Source organism: Lepidochelys kempii, chromosome 4 (assembly GCF_965140285.1).
Source record: "Lepidochelys kempii isolate rLepKem1 chromosome 4, rLepKem1.hap1, whole genome shotgun sequence".
Lineage (NCBI taxonomy): Eukaryota > Metazoa > Chordata > Testudines > Cheloniidae > Lepidochelys > Lepidochelys kempii.
Genome location: NC_136383.1, coordinates 50,039,447 through 50,066,518, shown reverse-complemented (window position 1 = coordinate 50,066,518; position 27,072 = coordinate 50,039,447). Strand labels below are relative to the sequence as shown.

The window sequence follows — 27,072 nt, the reverse complement described above, 5'->3', positions numbered from 1 at the left end:
GTGAAGTGACATGCACACTTTATGGTACTGTGTGTGTCCATCCATAGTAATAATAAGTGCTTCCATGGGCAGAGTTGGGGGGGGGCATGGGAGGGCGTTTTCCCCCAAGCCTCAGGCAGGCAGCCTGAGCCTGCAATGTAAGGAGTTCTGCAGAGAAGACAGGAGATTTTCTGCTCCCAGATGGCACCCTGAGGCAGAAAGTCAGAATTTTGTTTATAAACAGAGTGATTAACAAATGATTAAGATAAGAAAGGGCTTATCTTAATAGGTCGATTCCTGAAGTTAAATGATCAGTTCCAAGCTTGGTGAATTGTAAACAGTAAGTAGCCTAAATGGTAGAGAGTAATTGTAGATTTTTCTACAAATTTTTTCAAGTGTTGTATTCAAGAGGTGTTAACAAAGTTGTTAATATCTTTCTTTGAGAGGATAACTGATTTTTTAGACAAAGGAAATGCAGTAGGTCTAATCTACCTGGACGTCAGTAAGGACTTGATACATTTCCATACGAGAAATTATTAGTTAATTTGGAGAAAATGAGGATTAATATGAGAATTTAAAAAGTGGAATAGGAACTGGTTAAAGGGAAAATTGCAGTGGGTCATCCTGAAAGGTGAACCCTCAGGCTAGAGGGAGGTTACTCGTGGAGTTCCTCAGGGATCCGTCTTGGGACCAACTTTATTTAACATTTTTATTACTGACCGTGGCACAAAAAATGGGGATGCTAATAACACTTGCAGATGACACAAAGTTGGGAAGTATTGCCAATACCAAGGAGTACCAGAATATCATACAAGAAGATCTGGATGATCTTGTAAACTGGAGTAATAGAAATGGGATGATATTTAATAGTGTAAAGTGCCAGGTCATGCATTTAGGGACTAACAAGAATTTTTGCTATAAACTAGGGATTTATCGATTGGAAGTGACCAGTGGAGGAGAAAGAGCTGGTTGTACTGGTTGATCACAGAATGACTATGAGCCATCGATGTGATGCAGAGCGGCCATGAAAAAGGCTAATGCAGTCCTAGGATGTATCAGGCAAAATATTTCCAGTAGAGACAGGGAAGTGTTGGTACCATTATACAAGGCACTGGTGAGATCTCATCTGAAGTATTGTTTGCAATTCTGGTCTCCCATGTTTAAGAAAGATGAATTCAAACAGGAATAGTTGCAGAGAAGAGCTACTAGGATGATCTGAGGAATGGAAAACCTACCTTATGAGAAGAGACTCAAAGAGCTTTACTTGTTTAATCTAAGCAATAGAAGGGTGAGGGGAGATATGATTACTCTGAATAAATACATCAGAGGGATAAATACCAGGGAAGGAAAATAGTTATTTAAGTTAAGCATCAATGTGGACCACAGAACAAATACATATAAATTGATCATCAACAAGTTTAGGCTTGAAATTAGGTGAAAGATTTCTAACCATCAGAAGAGTGAAGTTCTGAAGCAGCTTCCTGAGGGGGCAAAAAACATAACTGACTTCCAGACTTGATAAGTTTACGGAGGGGTAGTAAGACAAGACTGCCTACAATGGTGTGTGGTCCATCGGCTGGAGATGGGACACTAGATGGGGAGGGCTCTGAATTACTACAGAGAATTCTTTCCCAAGTGTCTGCCTGGTGGGTCTAGCTCACATGCTTAGGCCCACATGATCATCATACTTGAGGTCAGGAAGGAATTTTCCCCTGGGTCAGATTGGCAGAGACCCTGGGGGTTTTCACCTTCTGCAGCATGGGGCATGGGGTCACTTGCAGGTTTAAACTAGTGTAAATGGTGAATTCTCTGTAACTTGAAGTCTCTAAACCATGATTTGGGGTCTTCAGTAACTTAGCGAGAGGTTAGGGGTCTATTACAGGAGTGGGTGGGTAAGGTTCTGTGGCCTGCAACGTGCAGGAGATCAGACTAGATGATCACGATGGTCCCTTCTGACTCTAATAAGCATATTTGAGTAAGAATATATATTACAATTTTAAACCTAAACAGTGTTCCATAAGTGACTTGCCACAAGATGTCAGAACATGTTAGCATTAGAGCTGAGTGGGTCTAATAGTTATTTAATTTTCTTTCTTGATATAGGAATTAGATACAATGCTCCAGTCAGATATTTTGAAGTTATTATCTGCAAAAACACTAGAGTTTTCATTTGTCTAAGTACCTCCTGGAATCACTTTAAAATTGCGTGCCCCCTGCCCCCATCTGAAATGGTGCCCCTATGGGCAAACACAGAATTTGTGTCCCCCTCACTCCCCCAATGTATGCAGCCCCGTTGGCCTGACTGGAGCTGCCTCTCCAAATATAGAAGTCAAACTACCCCTGTGCTTCTGACAGAATTCACCCTGGGGTCAGAAGTCAGCACTGGTGGTGGTGGGGTCCTCACATTTATAGGATTTGATTTTTGTTTGCAGATGCAGTGGTATTCAGTGTAAAACTGCATGAGGTGTTTTTTGTTTTCGTTTTGTTTTTTAATCTTGGTACATTGCAGTCAGGAAGCCAGGGGCGGCTCTACCAATATTGCCACACTGAGCAGTCGCCACCGAATTGCCGCCGCCGCAATAGCAGCGGCGGGAAGAGCTGCAGAGCTGCTGCCCAAAGGCCACGGCGGTGGGAAGAGCTGCAGAGCTGCCGCCCAAAGGCTGCGGCGGCGGGAAGAGCTGCGTCTGTCACCCCATTCTCAATGCCGCCCCAAGCACCTGCTTGGAAAGTTGGTGCCTGGATCCGGCCCTGCAGGAAGCACTCCAAAGGCTGAAGTACTTCCAGAGATTTTAATAATTGGCATTTTCTTTCTTCATATGGACAGGAGTGTATTTTCTGCCAAGTCTAGTGTTGCCCATATAAAGTAATAAAATGAAAATGTAACTTTACATAATGATCAGATTGGAAAGATAAAACAAATCTCATCAACATTTTATTTTTTGCCTTTTTAGTTAAAGAAAATATAACTGATAGCAAATCCTTATCTCCCCTTCCCACATCTAATAATGCTTACACCCCAGTAAAAATTTACAAGAATTTAAAAAAATGTAAATCTCTTTTCTAAAACCTCGTTGCACCTGATCTAATCAGGCGTGTAACTGTTACTAAAAGCTGAACGGAAAACAAGAAGTTGACAGTGAGTCAAGCTATCTGATAGGCTAATGTACAAAATGTTGTCTAGAACAGGGAAATGGAAATTAGAGATCATGGTCTCTATTCTTAGATCTTCCACTCATTCACGGGGTCACTTTGGGTGAGTCACAGGCTAAATTTACGCATTTGGATGCCTAAAATTAAGCATCTACAATCCCAGTCCCACAATGAGCTCAGCATGGGTGGAACCCCATTGAAGTCAGTGGGGACTCCATGTGGGCACAGACATTTGCCTCTGTGGAGCTCATTGCAGGATCTGGGTCTAAATCCTTATGTATGCATGATAACCCGGTAGCATCCTAAAAATAAGTGCAAGATAAAGCTCATTTAAAAAAAATTTCCACAGAAAATTTTGACTTTTTGTTGAAAATCTGAAAGTTTCAGATTCTTGATAAAAATTTGAAGGTTCCTACAGAAAGCAGACACTTTCTGTGAAAACTTTTGTTTAGTTGAAAACACAATTTTCTACTGAAAAACAGTTTAGAAGGAACATTTTCAACTGGCTCTAGTGCGAGAGCTGAGCCCAAAGATGCAGTGTAAAATATTTACTAATAACTCATCCAGGCAGATGATCATGCTAGCTCCAAGCAGGATACAATAAGAAGCCTCCCTGCCTTCATTAGGAAGAAGCTACAACCAAAATTCACCCTGGAAAATTCAGACTCCACATTACTTTCTGGAAACTTCACCCAACAAGGAAGTCTAGAAATAGAAAAGTGAATAAAGCACAACCACCACTGTCTGCCTACTGCTGGTGTCAGAGTGCCTCCTTCTATCTCCCCATGGTCTGCAGATGATCTATGACAGGCAAAAAGGGAAGGAAGAAGACTTCAGCTTTGCTGGAGGACACCACAGTTCATTCCAGACAGCATTTGCCACAAGACATTTTTACAAACCTGTGCTGCAACTATGAAGAAGGGGAAAAAAGCTTGTTTCTCCTTTACCATGGAGGCAAAAAAGTCATGCCCCTCAGAACTGTTCTGTAACATTTTTCACTTGACTTTATATAATTTTGTAAATCTGGAATGACTCCACTCAACCTCAAAACCTATCATAGGTGCTGGAAGTAGGAGTGCTGGGGGTGCTGCAGCATGCCCTGGATTGAAGTGGTTTCCATTATATACAAGCTTTACAGTCCAGTTCAATGGCTCTCAGCACCCCCACAATAAAAATTGTTCCAGCACCCCTGAAACCTACCATCTCTCATTACAAGGAATTATCATTTCTCCCATCACTCACTGCAAGGAGATCATCCGTGTACAGAATGGCCTTGCAAGATCCAACCTACAATGCCTTCCTTTCAAAAATTCAGCCCAATGAGTGACACAAGAAATAGTCATGGAAGCATTGACCTCAGTTAAGACCACCATGTGTGATTCTGACAGCCGTTCTTTCAGGCTGGAAAAAGAGAGTAGAGTATATTTAAGATCCCTACTAAAAGAGACTGTCAGCACTTCCTTTGAAGACAGGAGTCTACCTTCCATTCCAAAGCATGCAAGAGCTCAACTAGTACTAAGAAAGCCATCATTTGCTGTTGGTAATCTTGACAATTACCACACAACACCAAAACTTCCTTTCCTAAGCAAGTTAATTGAGAAGTTAGCAAAAATAGCTTTCAACCCCACTGTCAGTTGTCAGTATCCTGGATTTTTCTCTGAGTTCAGATCAGTGCATGGTACTTATACAGCTCTTGTTGGTCTAGCGGATGACCTTCTCTTATTCATAGGCAGGGAAGTTACATCCTTACTCATTTTGCTGGACTCGTGCCTGGCATAAAACAGGAATGATCACCAAATACTCATGGCCTGCCTCCAAGCAGCTGCATGTATGAATGGAAATCCCCATAAATAATTCAGGCTCTTTCTCCAAACAGAACCAGCTGGTTGAGGAAGAGTTGCTCATGACTGTCTCCAAAGCCCTCCCCTTTAGTGGCCCACAAGATTCAGCCCTTTCCCTTCATATTGCTGAAAATGTACATGAAGCCATGGAGAGCTAGTTAGACAATGTATGCTGAAATGCCAGCAATATGTAGACACCTCTTTAATGTTTTTACAACAGATGTAAATAGTACCATCTCTCAGATCGCCCAGTGACTAGCAGAGCTCAGCACCTGAAGGGAGAGTAGCTGGCTGAAGCTGAACCTCCACAAGGCTGAGCTGATACTGGTAAGAAGAGGAAAGTAAGTGCTTCAAAGAGCTCACCTCTTCCATGATATGCTCCTCTGCTGAGGGCCCCTGGCCATTCTTAGTTTTGTAACCTTGAGGTCCTCTTGGCACCCTCAGTGCTTTTGAATGTCTCAAGAACCGGGGATGTGAAAATTGCCCATTTCCATTTGTGTCTGCTAGAAGATTTCTCCATCCCAATGGCTGTGAACATGGCCACAGTTATACATACATTTGGAGCCTGGAGGTCTATACTACAACTCATCTAGGAATGAAACCACATACCCTCAAAAAGGTCCAGCTGGTACAAAACACAGCAGCTGATGTACTAAGCAACACAGATTGCTGTGAACACATCATCCTAGTGCTCTGCTCTCGACACTGGCTTTTCATTTTAAAAAAAGCATGTAAGTTTGAATTTATATTCAACAGCCAAATTATAAACCAGGCTGCTGAAAGTTAGGCACCTAACTATAGATTTAGGAGCCTAATTATAAGTGGCCTGATATATCAAAGATGCTGTGTACCTGGATTTATGGGTGCTCAGTGCTTGTAAATATAAGTGCTTTGATTTTCAGATGTCTCACTGGAATGCTGTGACAATGAATGTTTGTAAGGTGTTTTGGGAGCCTCAGGCAAAAGACACTGCTATATAAATGTAAAGTCTGTATACAGTACCGTGTAAATCAAGGCCTGACTATATAACCATTGAAATTGCATCATTCCTTTAAAAAACAATCCTGTGCCTATTTGGGAGTAGAAGTGGCCTTTCTAATCAATGGGTTGCATACTCCAACCTTTTATTTAAAATAATAATTCACAAACATTAATCCTTTGTAATTCCTTTGAAGTAAATAATTATTATCCTCATTAACCTCTCTTCAGTTTCTATATCTATAAAATGATTTGTCTAAGGTCACACAGCAAGTCATCAGTACCAGAGCCAGCCTTAGAACTCAGAATTCTGAGCCTTAGAACTCAGAATTTTCCAGCCTCTAGGCTGCCTGCATCTGATCCTTCATCCCATTGCTTCCAATCTGTTGCCCCTGCATCCGCCTAGCTTTTACTGAGCCCCCACAGCTGCCACTCCATCTAACCCTCCTGCTCTACCTCCTATCTACCACTCCAACCCAGTCTAGTGTCTCATATGAGATTTAATTTTTCATCAAATAATTAATGATTAAATGTTAAACATTTGATTACTATGCAATTTATTCACTACAGGGTGGCAGTTGGAAATGGGCCAAACTATCTCAATATGAGTCTTCTGAGCTTCCTACTACTTTCTTTGTATTAAATGTGTTATTCTATGCAGTTAGGGTTGTTAAGCTGTACGTGAACAAATCAGTAGGACAGCATCTATCGTTATTCAAAGAAACAAAAGCTTTTTGGCATGTACCAAATTATCTTCCACACCTACCACTTCCTCTGATAAAGACAGGAGGAACTATGATTTAGTTCCAAAAGATGAGTCCGCATTTGGTTGACACACAGAGGGATGCTTTTAAAGCAATAATATTGTTTAGCAAAAATGGATTCCTACATGCCAGTATAAAAGACCCCTTTAACTATGGAAATATTTGACCTAGCTTGCCCAAAAAAACTCTTTCTTCTCCTTACACCTGGCCAGCAGAGGTACAACTGAACAATATTCAGACTAGCCTGGAACAATGAATATTTGCCCTGAGTAAGGCTGGTTTTCAGGCTGGTTAAATGGATAAACTATGTGAAATGTCTTTCTTGGGTAACTTGCATTTAAACAGCCATTCTAAGATGAACAGAACGTTGGGAGATGATTCGATCAGTGTGGCTAACATAACAGGGGTCCTACCTCTCTTGCAATGCCATGTAAATACCACATCTGTGAAACTGTGCTACCCACTTACAAAAAATCTCTATACCCCTTTCCCCTCAGTATACAACAGAATTAATTATCTCCCCACACTGTGTATCCTTGGGACTAAATACTGGCTGGGGTTAATGATCCTTACTGCTCCTTGATCAATTAGTTCCTCCTAGCCAGTCATTACCTTGAATCTCATTAATTATTGCTATGGTAGCAAGTCTGTCACCACTTGTGTGCCAGTTGTGGGAGAACATGACTTTTTTTTTTAATAAACTATTTATGTTGGTTCTATGACCCTTACATGGGAGGCAGTAATCACTGAAATAATGTAAATTGTGGATTAAAAGAAAAAGATTGCTGCCCTTTGTCTCCATTCTGCAGAGAGAACTGTGCTTTTCCTGACCCCTGGTGACCAGAATTCTTAGCAGCTCTGTAAGTAATTCCAGCTGTGACTCCTGGAGGTTGCCAGATGTATGCACTGACTAGAGCAGGTTTGTAGGTAGCTGCCCCTTTGGGATGAAACCTTATGCTCAGGATGTCCCTGAACCTCTAACTGCCAGAAACTGAGACTGGACAACAGGGAATGGATCACTCAGTAATTGCCCTGTTCTGTTCATTCCCTCTGTGACAGGACATGCTTGCCCTGCACTGGTACTGTAAGGATTAACTCCACCCTTTGGGCTGAAGAGGCCACGCCCCCTCGGCCCTGCTGGGCATGCTCCAGCTGGAGACCAGGCATAAAAAGGAGCATCTCGCCCCATTTGGGACTGACTGCTGAGGAAGTAGGATGCATTCTGTAGGCTCCAGCCCGGGAACTACTGAGGCTCCTGGTGGCGGAAGCTGAAGACGCCGAGACCCAGGAAAATGCCCGAGCTTCTGCATATGCCCAAGGAGCGATGGAGCTGCTGAGAGCCGCAGAGGCCGAGGAACCCAAAGACCTTGGAGACGCCCAAAGACCTTGGAGACTCCAGGACTACTGCACCAGGGACAGGGTAGGAAGTAGCTAAGGGGGAATTAGTCAATATGCTGGGTGGTGTCAGTGTGTTTCAGACTGATGCCTAGCTGACCCAATCGTGAACACACTTGCCAGTGCTGGGGCTCTGAGCTGGGATCCAGTGGAGCTGGGAGGACCCGGGTCCCACTACCTGGCTGCCATTCACACATAGGTGGTGGCCCACCCCCTTGACTGGTTCCAGGGCCCTGAGGAAGAGGGAAGTTGTATTCACTCTGGCCATTGAGCCCTGAGGGAGAGGGCAGCCATATTTGATGCTGGCTATTTAGCCACAGAGCCCTAAGAAAGGGCAGTCATATTGACCTTTGCCCCTAGGCCATGCTATCCCAAGACAAGGGGTGATTGTACAGACTCAGCTGTGGGGAAATAACCCTCACCCTGCCCCATGAGGGGACGGGGCATGCTTGCCCTGTGACACCCTCTGAAGCATCTGGCATTGGCCACTGTTGGAAGACAGGATACTGGGCTAGATGGACCGCTGATCTGACCCAATATGGCTGTTCTTATGTTCTTAGTTGGCTCGCCTGATGGCAGAGAGTGGAGCAGAGGATAGTTGTCTAACATCTAAAGTATAGATAGTAATAGGCTGACTATAGATCATGATGAGTACAAATTTCAAAAGCATCTAAGTCCTATTTCAAAAGTGACTTTAGGATGGGTGGAGCCCTTTGGGAAGAGGAAGTTAGGCTTCATGGGAAAGGAAGTGCCTGGCCTGAATTTTATATAATAATGTTTTTTTGTTAAAACAAATCCTAAGATGTGTTGACTTTGCACACCTTATAGTGAGTGTCAGAACTCTTAAATGTACCATATTTCACAGAATGTTCTAAACAGCAGCAGTCATCCTCCCTGTCCCACTACAGGGGCTGTTCCATTCACTCAGGGCTGCTTCAGCCTGGTATGCAGGGAGGAGGAGATCCTCTCCTGCTATTGTGACCCCTCATACTTTTCTTTCTCTCCCCTCCAAGGTAAAGAGAGAGGCCTCTGATTGAAGGAGCCCAGTTGACCAGATAGCTTTTGGGTAGGAGAGGAGAGAGGGAACAGAGCAGGCCCTGAGCAGCTGTGCTCTTATCACAATGAGAAAACATCCTAAAAATGGGCTGAGATTCTTTGCTGCCAGAATGGCACCATGGTGGAGCGAGGGCAAAGGTAGTTTTAACCCTTCTTTGGATCCATTTGAATCTGGGCTGCTCTACTTCATGGCAGCACCTTTAGGGCCAGCATTCGCATAGTGGTGTATGTTACAAGGACTTCCCTCTCACCCTTACCCCTGCCACGAGCCTTTGAAGGACAGATAGCACAAATGGCATATAGAGGCTGCATTGCAGAAGGGAGAATCCCTACCTTTTTTTTTTTTTTTTTTTAATGTAAAATTAAACATTATAACAAAAGGCAATTCTGGTGTCCTGTGCCCCAAAACCCAGATGTTGCACATCTTTCCACGTTTTGGTTTGTTTGGATCACACATCAGCAGGCTTGAAGGCTGAAAGGTATGATAAATATATAGTAGTTAGGAGCTGTTTGGCTCACAACCCTATTAACAATTCCTGGAGTCATCCAGTCTTTTGTCACTATAAATTCCAATTAACTAGAAAAAGCAATTTTCCAATGCTAGGGCACAATACTTACTTTCACCTATTTACAACTGTTATAAATCAGAGTCCTAAATAGTTCTTGTCTGAATAAATAACACTCATAATATGCAAAGCAGCTTCTAAGGTATATTTTTAGATCAGACTAATTCACTAGTGCATACACTCTCAATGAATAGTGACACAATGGATGTTGGCCAAGAGTTTTGTCTTGAGCTATAGAAGTTTGAAAACATCTTGCCCTGATATTACTCAGCCACAATAATATTAAAAGTGCATGGTATGAAATCATGATGATGGGTGCTCCAGGGTGATGAAAAGTTGTAAGAAAATCTATGTGGTTTTTAAATCTTTTGGCTTCTTGGTAAAAATATTGGCAAGCCACATAAACACACTTCACAACAACTTGGATTATAAATCATGATACTATCCATGGCACATTCTCAGTGAATTGCTGGACAGGGCATTGTGATCTTTGGTCTTCAGGGAGAAAATCAGATCCCTCAAGACTGTGCTCCAGAAGTGAGGTCCCACTCACTGAATCCTCTCTTCTTCTAGCTTCTTGGAGATGGCCTTGCAGAACTGCAGATTTTGGGTACATCTCCCTCCAAATTGTGGGCCTTACTGTTTTCACACTAAAGATCCACCAGAAAGTTGGTGTCAACATCTGGCCAGCTGGCAGAACACTGGGAGGATGTGGATATTAAATGCCAACCTGATGTTTCTAAATACATTAAATGCCAACCTGATGTTTCTAAATTCTTCTGATGCTAAAGAAGGGAGTAGGTAGAGGGCAAGAAAATAAGGCCCTGAGGGAACTGTGGTAAGGTACTGGAGGACTGTCAGCACCTGAGGTAGCCTGTGTCCACACTGCAAAGTGGATGAGTTACCAGCCTTTTGTCTTGGTCTCCAGCCATGCCAGCTAGTTTAGGTTTAAAGCAACGACTTGGGTCAGAGTCACTGTGGTACTGGCTTTGGATATTTGGCTTCTGTCTTGTAGAATGCAGTAGGCCACTGATATTTTCAGAGAAATATATATGAATGGAAGCACTCTGGTCCATATGTTCGAAGCAAAATAATGTAGTAGGCCTAAAGAGTGAAATTCCCTAACCACCTAATTGGTAGTGTGGTAGGTAGCAGCAAAGAAACCTTCTCCAGACTGCCCCACTAATGTGCCTCAATCTTGATGTTGAGGAATAAATAACCTCTCAAGATCAAGTCTCTATTCCCACTTAATCTTTCTCTGCTGATAGCCTTCAGAATCATCACTTATTAGCTGCTTCTGTGATGTGTGTCCTTGTCTGGAACTGGACTGAGTGTCATGTCTTCTCTATAAGCTCTTCTTGAGCAACATGACTGATACTACACTGGGGGGCTGACCATGACTCAGGTGGGAGCTGACCAGAAAGGATTACAGAATGCTGGCTCACTTACTGAGAGACGCCTGGCTGGAGCCACGGGGCTGAGTTGGGCTACTGAGCTGGACAGTCAAAACTCGCCACTGAGCTGAGAGATGCCAGTAACAGTGATCCCAGGATGAGGCTACTGGCCTAAGACAGGTTGCAGTAGGAAGTGGTCCAGGGAGGGCAACAAGTGGTCAGTAGAGTCAGGTCTTGACTGCATATTAAAAGTTCTGTAAACTGGATCCCAGAGGAAAGGGAGGGCCTGGGTTCCCTCACTGGTGCACTGAGGAAGATGGGGCAGAAACCTCTGGACACAAAGAGTGCTGACTTTTGAAGCCCCCTAATACGAGGGGTAAAGACTAGTGAGTCTGGAGTTGGGCCAAAGGCTCATTGTGAGATTTGTGGGACTATTGTTTACCCTGGAAAGGGTGGGACTATATGTGACTCAGCACTCCAGCTAGGTCACAAGAAGCAACAGACCACTGGAGGCCAGAGGTGGCTGTCAGCGGGGGAGAGGGGAGAAGGACAAGGGCCACACTCAGCCACTAGGAGGCACATCTGTCCAGAGTGTAACATCTGTCATGTTGGTGGTGCTGTTGTCATCATGAATAGGTCGGAATATGAACAAGAGGCTGCTCGGCAGCTCTCCAACACGAGTTTCTACAAGCCATTACCCTCTGATCCCACTGAGAGTTACCAAAAGCAACTACATCATTTGCTCAAGAAACTTCCTGAAAAAGCACAAGATCAAATCCGCACAGACACACCCCTGGAACCCCGACCTGGGATATTCTATCTACTACCCAAGATCCATAAACCTGGAAATCCTGGGCGCCCCATCATCTCAGGCATTGGCACCCTGACAGCAGGATTGTCTGGCTATGTAGACTCCCTCCTCAGGCCCTACGCTACCAGCACTCCCAGCTACCTTCGAGACACCACTGACTTCCTGAGGAAACTTCAATCCATCGATGATCTTCCTGATAACACCATCCTGGCCACTATGGATGTAGAAGCCCTCTACACCAACATTCCACACAAAGATGGACTACAAGCCGTCAGGAACACTATCCCCGATAATGTCACGGCTAACCTGGTGGCTGAACTTTGTGACTTTGTCCTTACCCATAACTACTTCACATTTGGGGACAATGTATACCTTCAGATCAGTGGCACTGCTATGGGTACCCGCATGGCCCCACAGTATGCCAACATTTTTATGGCTGATTTAGAACAACGCTTCCTCAGCTCTCGTCCCCTAAAGCCCCTACTCTACTTGTGCTATATTGATGACATCTTCATCATCTGGACCCATGGAAAAGAAGCCCTTGAGGAATTCCACCATGATTTCAACAATTTCCATCCTACCACCAACCTCAGCCTGGTCCAGTCCACACAAGAGATCCACTTCCTGGACACTACAGTGCTAATAAACAATGGTCACATAAACACCACCCTATACCGGAAACCTACTGATCGCTATTCCTACCTGCATGCCTCCAGCTTTCACCCTGACCACACCACACGATCCATCGTCTACAGCCAAGCTCTGCGATACAACCGCATTTGCTCCAACCCCTCAGACAGAGACAAACACCTACAAGATCTCTGTCAAGCTTTCTTACAACTACAATACCCACCTGCAGAAGTAAAGAAACAGATTGATAGAGCCAGAAGAGTTCCCAGAAGTTACCTACTACAGGACAGGCCTAACAAAGAAAATAACAGAACGCCACTAGCCGTCACCTTCAGCCCCTAACTAAAACCCCTCCAACGCATTATTAAGGATCTACAACCTATCCTAAAGGATGACCCAACACTCTCACAAATCTTGGGAGACAGGCCAGTCCTTGCCTACAGACAGCCCCGCAACCTGAAGCAAATACTCACCAACAACCACATACCACACAACAGAACCACTAACCCAGGAACTTATCCTTGCAACAAAGCCCGTTGCCAATTGTGCCCACATATCTATTCAGGGGACACCATCACAGGGCCTAATAACATCAGCCACACTATCAGAGGCTCGTTCACCTGCACATCCACCAATGTGATATATGCCATCATGTGCCAGCAATGCCCCTCTGCCATGTACATTGGTCAAACTGGACAGTTTCTACGTAAAAGAATAAATGGACACAAATCAGATGTCAAGAATTATAACATTCATAAACCAGTCGGAGAACACTTCAATCTCTCTGGTCACGCAATCACAGACATGAAGATCGCTATCTTAAAACAAAAAAACTTCAAATCCAGACTCCAGCGAGAAACTGCTGAATTGGAATTCATTTGCAAATTGGATACTATTAATTTAGGCTTAAATAGAGACTGGGAGTGGCTAAGTCATTATGCAAGGTAGCCTGTTTCCTCTTGTTTTTTCCTACCCCCCCCCCCCCAGATGTTCTGGTTTAACTTGGATTTAAACTTGAAGAGTGGTCAGTTTGGATGAGCTATTACCAGCAGGAGAGTGAGTTTGTGTGTGTATGGGGGTGGGGGGGATGTGAGAAAACCTGGATTTGTGCAGGAAATAGCCCAACTTGATTGTCATGCACATTGTGTAAAGAGTTGTCACTTTGGATGGGCTATCACCAGCAGGAGAGTGAATTTGTGTGGGGGGGTGGAGGGTGAGAAAACCTGGATTTGTGCTGGAAATGGCCCACCTGATGATCACTTTAGATAAGCTATTACCAGCAGGACAGTGGGGTGGGAGGAGGTATTGTTTCATATTCTCTGTGTATATATAAAGTCTGCTGCAGTTTCCACGATATGCATCTGATGAAGTGAGCTGTAGCTCACGAAAGCTTATGCTCTAATAAATTGGTTAGTCTCTAAGGTGCCACAAGTACTCCTTTTCTTTTTGCGAATACAGACTAACACGGCTGTTACTCTGAAACCTGTCATCTGTCATGTGTTATATGTTCTCTCATCTTCTCTGCAGTGGGAGGTATACGGGCAGTGGAGTGTCTCTTTTCTTTCATGTTGCTATGTATTTATGTTGGAGAAGGCAAGGTCAAAGGACTGCACCTTCCACTTGGAGAAGAAGGTGGTAATGACTCTGAATTGTTACTGCCTTGTGCTGGATTTGAACAAGTGACCTGGAGGGCAAAGTCCATGTCTCATCATTAATTCCTGAACCAGTCAGCATTTCGATTCAATGGTCCAAAGTCTAGCAAAATAAGCATCTGATTCTAATCCAAATCAGCAGTTTTAGAATACCCTGACTCAGGCTGTATAAGTTACTTATTATGCTATCTTTGATCATCTGAGGACATACATTCTAGACAGTTTGAGGTTAGGTCCACTGTTCACCTTGTATTCAGAAAAAGCCTCCTGGAGTGAATAAACATACTTACAAGGACAAACACAAAGATAAATATGAGGTACTGTTAACTTACCAAGAGGCTAATCTTCCCAGACTGAAAAACGGTAACGGTGCGTGGCAGGAATCCTCTAAAAATACAAAATTGACTCTTCTGGTAAACTTTGGAAAGCTAGTATTTGATATTAATAAATGGCATTTTTACATTGTGGATTGCAGTGGCTGGCTTTCTCCAGGGGGAAATGAAGCCCCATCAGATGGGATATTTAAATGGCAGGAAGATGGACTAGAAGACCCAATAGTTCTTGTCCATCTTTAATTTCGATGAGACAAATCACCCCTCTTTCTCTGTGGCTAGAGGGGCTGAAGGCCCATAGGATATCCAGATGTTGTTGTACTGATCTCAAGGGCCAAAAGAGTTAAATGTGTTTTAGAAACTTTTTTGCTGTCCAACTTTAAAACAGAGATGTGACGCTGGCAGATCAGGGCCACAGGCCAATTTATTTGTGTATCACTATAGATCAAAATAGTGGTTAGATGTACGAATGTATTGGGTGTTTAAACTTCATGAAAACTAATGGGATGTTATTTGTAGTGTTTTAACTTATCTGTTCCTGTTATAATGTAACAGCAAACATTTACATTATGTATACTCCTGTAACTAAATAAGTCAAAGAAATCTTCTGAAATGCAAATGAAGACCTTAAACAGAAAAGGCTAATTTCAAAGCAAGTGGCCATTATGTATGATGGTCAGAGGTTAAAAGACTAAGTGCATTCCTCACTCATGGTCATCAAAGGAAAAGCCTGTATGGGTAGAGACACTGTTAGCTTGCTTTTTGTCTGAAGACACTAAATATAGATTCAAAGAAAGATACTTTATCTTTGACTGTTTGAACTCTTACAGGGAAGTGTACCAGATACAAGAGATCCCCAGAGACAATCTGGGTACCCTGAAAAGATTTTTGGGAGCCTGGCAGTTTATTATATCACTGCCATCATTGGGAATTACAAACTGTGATTCACCTGTTGTATATTACCTGCTTTAACTGCTCAATAACTCTCATTTCCTTTTCTTAGTTAATAAACCTATAGATAGTTTACTATAAAATTGGCTGCCAATGTTGTTGTCTTTGGTGTAAGATCTGGAGTACTGGTTGATCTGGGGTAATTGTTGGGTCTCTTGATCAAACTCAGGAAATTAAAACAAGCACTTATATTGAAATGGACATTGAGTGATTATGCAAAACAAACACTCAAAACCTTTAAAGTGTATTTCCTTTTGGAGGCAAAATGTTAGTCTTATTTTCATTAACACCCTTTCTTTGATGAAAAGGATTAATTTTACTTTCAGCTGTGCTTCGTGAAGGGTATTCACTTCTGTTTCTAACCAACAGACACAAGAACAAGGAGGAGAGAGGATAGAAAAGTGTGTGTGCAGGGGAAATACGGCTTTTGTTGATGTCTTTGGAACACTGGTTGGCTAGTCAGTCACGAATGGATGCTTTGGGCTTGTAGGTCAACCACAACATCTGTTGCTTGGACCCTGGTTCACATTCCATCATCTGGTTGGGTCGTTCCTCCTTAGACAAGGCAGGATTGTGGCCATCTCATCTTGCTGTGCCAATGCAGTGAGGTCGATTTCAGGATTCGATGAAAAGCTAAGAGAGTAAGAGATGATAGCTAGGGTGCAGAAAGTAACAGAACCAGGGAAAGGAGACTAGAACAGGATTTTGCATGCCTCCCCAGTGCTGGCAATTAGCTATCCCTGCTGATGGGATATCATGATGATTTTCAAGATTCATGGGTGAAAAACAAAGTTCCTTAAATAAGAGCAAGGCCTGATGGCCTTTCCATTCAGGAATAAAATCCTTCAGTCTGGTCTGTTCCCTCTGTCTTGTGGTCAGGGAAGATGAGATTTTTTCCCTCCCTCAAGTCTCTTTTTAAGAACTCCAAAAAGGAGAAAAGTGGATGACATGGTTCATCCTCTCATTATTTTGTCTACCGGTTAGACCTAATATCACCAATTTTGGTTCATTAATTTCCAGCATCTCACTTTTCTTGTTGATCAAGTATGATCTTAACACAGTCTTTGAGTTGTATTATTTGGGCCTCTCATTCACTGCTGTTCCGACAGGTCCTCTGGTTGTTCTAGGGATTAGCTCAAGGCCAACACCCCTGTCCACAGTCTTCATCCCCTCACTCTGTCTCCTCAGTCCGCCTGCAACCCCTCTTGCAATGTCAGGAACTGCAGATCCTCTTTGTGGTGTGGCCCTCCGGCCGTTTCACTATCTATGTCCCCCCTTTCCAGGGGAGCATAGCTCCTAGTCCAGCCACTTCCCCAGTGGCAAAAGTGGGTGGGGGTGTGGGATGGAGGAACCAGACCCACTTACTAATTCAAGTCCCAGCCCAGGGACCCTCAAAACTAGTGTCACTTGCTGCACTCCTTTGCCTCTACTATCGCTGCATTTCCCTGGGCCACTTTCCTGCAGCCACAACACCCTCCTCAGTTTCAACAGCTCCTTCTCTTTTCCCTTGGTTCCTGCCCGCACTAAGCTGTCCATGATACTACAGGGTTGTAGCCTACTCCAGACAGTTCTCCTTCCTCAAGCTCTAGGCAGCTACTGACCCTGATCGCCCCCTGAGGCTCTTTTTATATGGGCCTGCTGGGCCCTGATTGGCTGCTCCTCACAGCCCCTCTGACTGGCTGCTTTTCATGCTGTCTCCTTAACGCTCTATTAAATCTGTCTCTGCCAGTAGGGGGCAAGCACCCCATCCCAGGCCTTTTTGTTTAGACTCCTTTATTTTTTCTGTCTCTTTCATACCTTTTCCCATTAGGTTATTGTGACATGAACTTTCACATACTTTGTACAGTTGTGCTCACAACTAAAGTAAATCTGTAGGCCCAATTATCACAACAGGTGGTACAGAAAGGGGTCAGGTGCCTCTTTAGCACCCTACTCTCTTGCCCTGACCATGCAATGAGACCTGCAGGAAGAAGCAGCAGGTTGTGCAGAGTTCCCTTTCGCTCAGAAACCAGTGGCAACTGAGTGAGAAGTGACCACAGCCTGAGGCGATATTAAAGGGACACTCTTCCCCTATAAACACAGCAATGAAACTGAATAGATAGCAGGCAGGAAAATAGAGAGAGAAAGGGGGGAAAGGATTGGGCCTGAGCAGGTTTGGTTTTACTCTTGGGCCCACCATTTTCTCCTGTGTACTGCACAGCAAGCTGGACCTAATTCTATAGCACTCTGTTGAGGCAGATGGTACATTCTGCAGCAGCTTCATTTACATTTTAAAAATTTGGGTTTTTAATCAAATTAATTATGAATATTCTGATTACAGTAGTGCCTGTTTATTTGTATATTACATTTATGCTGTCCCCACAATTTCATTCTTCAGTGTGCTGCAGATATTTGTGCTGACAATGCAGAACTGCATTGAAGAGGAGGCTGGAGGGTGGAATTGGAGTTTTTGGCAGCTGGGGAGGGACAGCTGGGGCTTTTGGCCCATGGGAGAGTTCAAGGTTGAGATAAAAATGTTGATTCTGATTCTTGGGCATGGCCAAACTGTATTCAGTACAGGATCCAAAAGGGGGAAAAGATGACTTTATATCATCTTAGTCCTAATTTTGGGATTGCCTAAGTATCAGTTCAGCCCCACAGCATAAGTTAGAGCAGTCTTAGGGCTGTTTTAACTTATGCCTGTCTTCTTATGGCCTTTGGGTCAATATCACCATTCAGGAATATCTGGGAAACAAAGACAATTAAGCCTCTACCCCCCTTTTCCCTGGCTCCACCTCCTACAGGGGAGCTAAGATTTGTAAAGGATGGATAGCAGAGATACTCTACTCTCTGTCCTCTTGGGTTCATCCACTTTGCACCAGCAGAGAGATGCATAGGAGCCATCACAGACATGAGAACAAGGCCCGTGAGCTGGATATTACTTCTAAAATAATCAGCAGTGAAAGAGTTAATGATATTTTTAGCTTTCAGAACCCACTGAGATGAATAGGGCAGTTCAGACAACTTGAAACAATAGCTCCCAGAGGGGTGAAGAGTCAGGAAGATGGCATTGCCCTGGTTTGCATTTTCAAAGTTACCCTCTCAACCATGAAGGCTAGAAACATTTGTTTGTGGGTCTTTTTTGTTTCATTTTAAATGAAAGCTGAGAATCCAGAAAATAGTTCTGCAATAACAGGTGCATGCCATGGTAAATTCCATAGCTGCAGAATGTATGAAGCCCTGCTTATTAGAAGGAGCCATGCAAAGAGCCTTATAACATTTCTTAAGAGATTTTTAAAAATTTCTTTTTTCTGCACATGTCATTTATAGGGGCACTCTATTAGAAAGCTGAACTATTGAAACCTCAGGTTGACAGGATCTCTTTCCTCAATGCTTAGCCCCCATCACCTTTAGGAAAGGGTCTAAAGGGCAGTTGCTGGTAGGAGAATCCCTGTCAGCCCAGCTGGGAAGAAGAGAGGAGAAGGAGGCCTCTATGCACATGGCTGTGGCCATCAGCAACACTCCTGGATCCATGCTGATTTCTGGAAATCTACTGAACCCCCCTGCTCATTCCATGGGAGGGAATTGAGTCTCTCTCTCTCCTCATTGAGCCATCTGCTGGGAACGATGGATTAGGAACTGTCTGGGCTCAATTGTGGGTTTTTCTGCATAAGGGAGGGATCTAGGACTGTGTGATTTCTCTAGCACTCAAAATCTTTGAAGCAGAACACCTCTCTTGCCTCCACCCACACAACCCTGCCAAGCAAAGAAGAAAATCATGGACCTTGCCCAGCGATCTGTCTGAGTATGAGAAGTGTCCCCAAGTGTTCACAATTCTGAAGTCTATGGAACTGCTCTCCCTCACTGCTATTGCTTGTGTTATGTAGGAGGTCAGACTATATGGTCACAGTGATCCTTCTGGGCTGCTCTTAAGATATTTGAGTTAATCAATTTGCCTTTGCTTTTCAGCTAATGCGGGTATAGCAGCACACTCAACAAACACTTCATGCATGAGCGCTGCATCCACCATTAGGGCTGAATCCTGCTCCCATTGGAGCTTTACTATTGATGTCAGGAGGAGCAGACCTGAGCCCTACAGACCAAATTTGCATAAGAATTCAGGTCCTACTTAAGCACCAGAGTAAGCTGCCAGATTTTCACGAGAGCTCAGCATGTGGGGTGCTGAGCCTTTTTGAAAATCTGCCCTCAGTTATGGGTGTTGAGCTCTTAAAAATCTGGCTCTAAGCTCTTTTGAAGAATCTGGCCCAATGTGAACAGCCAATGATTTAACTGTTCTGTTCAGTCCCACACTTTCAAATATTTATAACTTGATTACTTCAGAGATTTTTTTGAACTTGCCAAAGCTGCAGCTGCTCATTAAGAATGGTTATATATGTTAGGGCAGTGGTTTGCAAACTTTTTGAGCTGAGCCCCTCCCCCCCTTTGACTTACAATTTTTGGTTGCACCTCCTCAACCCAGACAAAAATAGACACACACAAAAGTATGCTTGATAGCCTTCTCATCAACCTAACAGAGACCCTAACACAGCTAAGTAAATTATGTACACCTGGAAGTTTCAAATACATAGATACTTACAAGGGTACAGCCAAGCCTTCCTCAGCAGCAGGCTGCTTCTACCTGCACTGCTAAAAGGGCCAAATACCTGCCCCTCCTCCCCCATCAGGTTTTCAGGGTTGGGGGAGGCACGGGTGGCGGTCTCCAGGGGCAGAGCCAGTGTTGGGAACAAAGGGTGTTGGGAGCAGAAATCAGCACAGCCACGACAGATGTTGACACTGACCCACAACCTGGGTGGCCTGCTGAGGTGAGTCAGGGGGTGGAGGTGGCGCTCCCTTCCTGCCCCTGGTGGTGGCTGGCCTAGGCCCTGCTATGTGGGCCTGGCATGAGCCATCTGGCATCTCTGCTCGCTCCCCCCGAACATTTGAAAGCCTCTGTATTGGGTTTAAAGCAGCTGTCTTTAGGGATACTGTATACCTCAGGGTATTGAAGAGTAGAAAAGGAAGTTACTGTTACTATTTTTATGATAACAATATTCCATACTCATAACTCCAGAATAGCCTATATGACTTTTTGGTCAAACTTACAAAAACAAACACGCACACACGCCTTTGGACAGACAAAGCACAAAACACTTCTGCCCCAAAGGTCAAAGCTTCACAGTGTTATGAGCATTTGGAAAAAACAGGGTCAAAATGGAAACATTTTGCAACTTTAACTATAGCGGCTGCAACCTCTGTAATGTAAACAACAGACAAATAAGGTCCTGGTTTTGCAGGGAGAGCTGTTCAGGGAAAGCCTGGCACTCAGACACACCATTATTGAGTTCAATGGGGCTTACTGCAGGATCAGGGCTTAAAGAACAAGTCCATTTTGTATACTTATCCTTGCTTTTAAAGTTATTTACAGGTTAATAAAATTCAGTAACTTGCAATCAGGCTCCTCATAATTAGTGGGAATAAGTGAGGTCTGCTGTACTGTTAGCATGATGTTATTAATCCTATTATTTTGCTAGTATATTATAATCTAAATTCTTCTATTTCCAAACCTCCATCTTTGTCTTTTGCATGTGCAATTCATTTTACTTCTCTGCAAGGAATTCAGTTTTCATTCACTAGATGTCACTCTACATACAAAAGAATTTCAGAAGCCAGTGGATCGGGTAATTTAATTAAAAAGGAAGGCTATTTGGAGAGTGCATAAATGGCTGCAAAAACACATTTTCAATTACTTCCAAATAAGAACCTTTCCCCCCCTCTACAGTTTGCAAGAGAGACATTCATTAGTGCTTCGGTAAAATGAAACCCTTCAAAACCCATTAAAAGAAAGAAGAGTAAAGACCATGGCAATCTTTCCTTTGTCCATCCCCTTTGGCAGTGGGGAGTTAGACAGGTGTGCAGCTGGATTGCAAAACATATTTTCCTGGTTATCTTCTTCTCCTTTCTGCAGAGTACAGGTGGTGGGCTTGATTATATTTTAATTGTATTTCTCTTGAGGCACGGAGCAATAAATAAATAATAAAAGCTCCCTCTGACTGCAATGAAAGAATACTGACATAATTTTCCTCTATTTTCTTGATTTTTAATGTTTCCTCATCTCCCCCATTATAAGCAAAATGTTATAAACCATTTAATTAAGATGACAGTGTGAGTGAAATACAAAATATTACCACAGAGGACAGACAGTTCTGAAAGGCTGTACTAGCTTTTGATTTTATGTTGTCTAAAGGAAAAGAATAAACAACCTTTTATTTTATGGCTTCCTGTAACTTTTTTTTTTAAATCAGTCTTAAAGAAGCACCAAACGGTTAGTTGTGACATAAATAAATAGCACTTTAGACAGAATTGATTACAAGGTAAGTCTGTCTTTTGTTACTGTTTACCTTCTCATGTGGGATTTAGCACCGAAGATGGCCCCTAAAAATTACAGAATTTATATCCTTACAAGTTCAAATTTCTAAGAGGGAGTAGAGAACAGTGGAGAGCTCTGCTGAGAATATTGCTTCATTTCAGTTTGGTGAGGCCTGAGGCATGTAAACCTATTATCTGTGTTTTTATTTTAGCTTGTGTTTTTCAAATTTAAAAAGAAAAAATGAAAACACTTATGTGCATTACAGTGATGTCTCATGTTGTTGGATCATATTAAAGAAGTTCTGTATTAAAATCACAAATGAGTTTGATTCCCCAGAGTTTAAATTCCAGGGTATTACTAATTAAGAGGTCTCTTGGTTTTTGGTACTGTTTCTCTCCCTCTATGTGTGAAACTTGCAAGCTGCTAATTGTGTTAGTACATCCTAAGACAGAGTCTATTCTCAAAGCAATTCACACAGAGAGGGACTCAAAGCAATACTCTGTAACAACAGAAACAGCACTCAGAGACTCCCCGCCCTTTTGTTGTATTAACAATTGTGATTAAAACAGAGATAGAGGATGTATGTGGATGGATGCTTGGTGTGGATAATAACTGAATGATCAGGGAGGTGCCAGCCTAAGAATCCAGTGTCCATCAGCTGAAGAAGGCATCAAGTGGAAATAACCAGAGGACCCCCGGAGGGCAGACTGGAATCCACCCAATAGCCTCAAGAATGGGAGAACCAAAGAACAAGATAACATCTAGCAGCACGGAGCCGTCAGGAATGTGCCATCTGCTGATTGATTCAGCAACAGCATGATGAAGCAATTCCCATAGACTGACATAGGAAGAAATTCCTATAAAAATAGACTCTAGAAAGTGAGAACTTTGGGGTCTGATTCTGCAAACCAACTTCCAGGAGCATCAGATGAGCATCTGACAAGGCCCTGCTCCCTCCTCATGTCCAGGCCACCTGGCCAGTGGCTTGGCATGAGCAACTCTAAGGCTGGTAACTATGATAACAATCTTGCAGAACCTGTGTGTGTGTGTGTGTGTATGAATGAATGTGTGAATAAATATGAGATTGAATGGAATGTTATAGCTATAACTAACTGCTTACTATGATTCTTTCTGTATTCACAATAAATGTGGTATTTTGCCTTTTTCCCTTTAATAAGATCCTGCTGGTTTTTAATTTATTGGTATAACAATGTAAGAATGTGCTAAAAAGGCAGATCTTGCCCAAAAAGTGAAGTGATACATTGAAACTTGCCAGGAAGCTGAAGGCTGAACCAAACTGGTATGACAGAAAACAGACTGCAGCTGCTTGCATCTTCATCATGGCTACTCAGATCATGATGGGATGTTGCATGGTGAAGCATTGCCTGTACTTGCTGTTGGCTGCACTTCTTTACTGAAGATAACTGTGCACATGCATTGTAGAACCCTTTACACTCATTTGTCCCACAGCCTGTATACTGACATCCCTGGTCTATGTTGTCTATTTTGCTGAGTTCAGGTCAGATAGTAAAATACCTATTTTGTTTGGCCCACTATTTTCTAGCAGTTTTGCAAGTTACTATTACACACTGCTGAAACCAAATCAACCCCACCCCCAATTTTGGGGATTTGTTTGAAATTGGAATCTGGATCCAAATTTTGCAAAAGGTCCTTATCTTTATAACACACTGGACTGGGTTTCAAGAGACCTGTTAGATTCCCAGCTCTGCTACTGGTGTGCCACTGACCTTGGGCATGTCCCTTCGCTTCTGAGATCCTAAGTTTCCTCTTCTATAAAATAGAGATAGTGATATTGACTACATTCGTAGTGTTTTAAGATCTCCTGATGAAAAGCACTATTTAAGAGCTAGGTATTATTATTATTTATTATAATGGACTGAAAGAAAACCCCAGACTCAACCCAAACTAGGGTGACCAGATGTCCCAATTTTATAGGGACAGTCCGGAATTTTGGGGCTTTTTCTTATATAGGTACCTATTACCTCCCCACCGCCTGTCCCGATTTTTCACACTTGCTATCTGGTCATCCTAACCCAAACACGCCTGACACTTGAGGTGTATGACATCTGGATCTGAGTTTAAGTGCTAGAGTCCATATCTACTCTCATATTAGCAATTTAGCAAGAAATATATTTTAATACCAAGACTTAATTACTAGTGATAAGGCAAAACTGGTAAACAGATTCTCATCAGTATAAGACCCTACAGAATGAACGTGGAGAGTTCTGATTAACACTAGGCCCTATGCATGCACTACTGTTTCCTGAATATTTCATTGTAATTACTACTTCTCAACAAATAAATTTGTAATGACACTTTACCAAATAAGCAATTTTGCACTTTTTTAGTGTAGATAAGAGTAGTGGAGTTCAGGGTTATAATCAGAGTAGGAGAGATGTGGTAAATAAACAGATACGTGAATAGTGTCTGTCTGGCAGCCATCTTCTGTGTTATATTAATGGCCATGATAAACAGAGACCTGAAACTATTGGTAGACATCCAATAGGAGAAAAGTGACAATGTGGTGACATTAGCAATTAATGTTTAGTCTTTAAAAAAAATATTATGGGCCAAACTCCTCCCTGATATAAATCCACTGATTTCTTCTCCATGGGGTATTAATTCTGAACAATAATAAGTATTGAAAGTCGACATTGCAGTGTTGCCAACCCCAAACTTTCAGAAAGCAAGAGTCAGGGCTCAAAAAATCAAAAGTTTAAATAAATAAGGGCTCTTTTTATCTGGTTTCTGATTTTTGAGCCTTCAGGGTGTGCTCAGGTCATGTGTCAAGCTTTTCCTTGCAACCACGAGCACTAGACACTTACATTTATTTTTGTTTTATTTTAAATGAAAGCTGTAATCAGTTGAAGTCATTGGGGCCAGATGATCTAGTTCCCTTTGATGTTTTCAGTTCAATCATGCCACGTAATAACTTGTCTCCATGAGCTGGAGCTCTAAGTAAAACACCAAGGCCTGGTTTGCACTCGAAAAATTGTATTGGCATAACTTTTGTTGTTTAGGGGTGTAATTTTTTACCAGTAGAGCTATCCTGGTATAAGCCCTAGTGGGGTTGCAGTTCTACTGGTATAAAGATACCTTATACCTGTCTAGCTTATTTGGCTTCAGTGGGTTGATGCTACAGACATCTGCCAATTTAGCTACGTTGGTCAGTAGTGTAAAGAGGTGTGATCCCTGACTGACATAGCTGTGCTGGCTGAAGCCCTAGGGGAGGTACAGTTATCTGGCTAAAAACTAAGTTTTGCTGGCATAGCTTGTTTTGCTCATGGAGGGTAGTTTTACTAGATCTGTACAAAATAGAGCTTTGCCAATATAGCTGCCTCTACACTAGGAATGTTTTGCTGGTATAGTATATGGTATAGTCTATTCTAGCACTGAGCTCCTAGTGTAGACCTAGCATTCCTAAAACACGGGTATAGTTTTTTCTGGAAGTACTGTTATACCACTATAACTGCATCCACACTGCATATGTATACTGGTATAGTTGATAAGGCAACAGAACTTTCCAGTGTAGCCAAGTCCCAAATCACACAGGAGTTTGGCAGTATGGCAAATCATTATTAAGAATTTTGCTGAAGATCATTTTAGCAGAAACATCCTCCTGGGTTGTTGATGGAGCTTGAATAGAGTACCACCATTTCCCCCTCTTCATCCCAGCGTAATCCCTGGATAGCAACAACGCTCATTTCTGAGTGGTGAGCTACCAGTCTGGAAACAGCAATGAAGAGGAATAGGCCAGTTCTAGATGGTGCTCCCCCTATGCAGAAACTCCTGTTTACAAGGTCAGGCCAAAATTTCCTTATCTGAGTTGGCCAAGAGTACAGTTAATCAAAGCATAGTGAATAGTAAGCGTGAAAGTGATACATTCCCTTTCCCGCTCCCAGAATCATTGAGCCATAACACCTCTGAACTCCTATCTTCTTTTCTGTTTACTTTTAATATGATCCTTGAACACTGGCTGTGCACTAGAATGATGTGCTTTATGTGAAGGGGAAGCTGCATGGAAACTGGCTAGAAGTAAACCTGACAAGCATCTACTCTGTGTTTATGCAATATTTTCACTAACAGTATTTTCTCATGTACAGTAGAAAGAAAAATTGGGGAACATGTGAAACACAGCAGCCTAAGATCTTCTTGCCACTTTCCTTTGGTCTATTAAACTGAAAAAATTGGAAAGAGCAGCTCCATGTGGGATGAACATCCGCTAATATTTTCATGAAACATCCAGAAAGGGCTTGCATATAAATGGTGTGTAACAAAGTAATACTGTACAATATTAATTTTGTTTGGAATTTTTCATCAAAAGGAAAAATTTCCGCCTGCTTTAAAATAAAACCTTGCTTGGTTTTCTTTCTGGGGGTTTGTTCCTACACTAGCGAAGAGGGAGGAATAGGGAAAATGGAGGGGGGAGGACAAAAGAACTTAAAAAAATCACTCTGAAGAAACATTTAAAATCTTTCGTATTGTTCCAAAAAGTCAATGTTCATTGAAAAAACTTTTAAATAAAAAATGTCGACCAGCTCCAGTACAGAGACAAGCCATTTCTTTTTAGTGTTTTCTTCAGTATCACAGGGACTTGGTGGTGCTGCAGTAGGACCACCAAAGAGGGGAAAGATGGTCTAATGGTTAAGGCACAGAACTGGGGTCTGGGAAGTCTGGGTGCTATTCTTGGCTCTGCCATAGACTTGCTGTACGACTTTGAAAACACTTGGGCCAGATGATCCCATGCCCATTTACTTCTTCAATTGGACCAGGATCAGGCTTCTATTTGCTCTGTTCTCCAATTTCCTCATCTGAGAAATGGGGACAATAATTCTTTCTTACTTCCTAGGGGATTTGGAAAGTTTGAGATTTTTTTTGTTTTTATTTTTTTAAAGTTAAAACCAAAATAGCATTTAGAATTTCTCTCCATTTGAACTGTTCAATTTGGGGTAGAGGAAAGGTGAGCTGAAAAACAGGAGCGGCTAGAGGTGCGTGAGACTATCTGGTTTTGAATGAGAAAGTGAGAATATTTCACTTGGGAACATCAGCTGCCTTTATAGCTATTGCTTCCTTTTGTAATCCCATCAATGAAAAGAAATTGAGATAAAAACAGGAGAAATAGAGGAGTTTTTTGTTTCTTTTGTCCTTTTTGATGAGTTTACCATTGGTGGGATAGGGTGTTTTTTGCAGTGCCTTCTGGCTCCAT

The 27,072-nt window shown here is 42.6% G+C and overlaps 1 protein-coding gene across 1 annotated transcript in view; it reads right to left on the bottom strand.

Moving 5' to 3' along the window:
• Positions 1-27,072, bottom strand: part of NOCT (nocturnin) — a 74,240-nt gene that overhangs the window by 20,792 nt on the left and 26,376 nt on the right. The window lies entirely within an intron of this gene.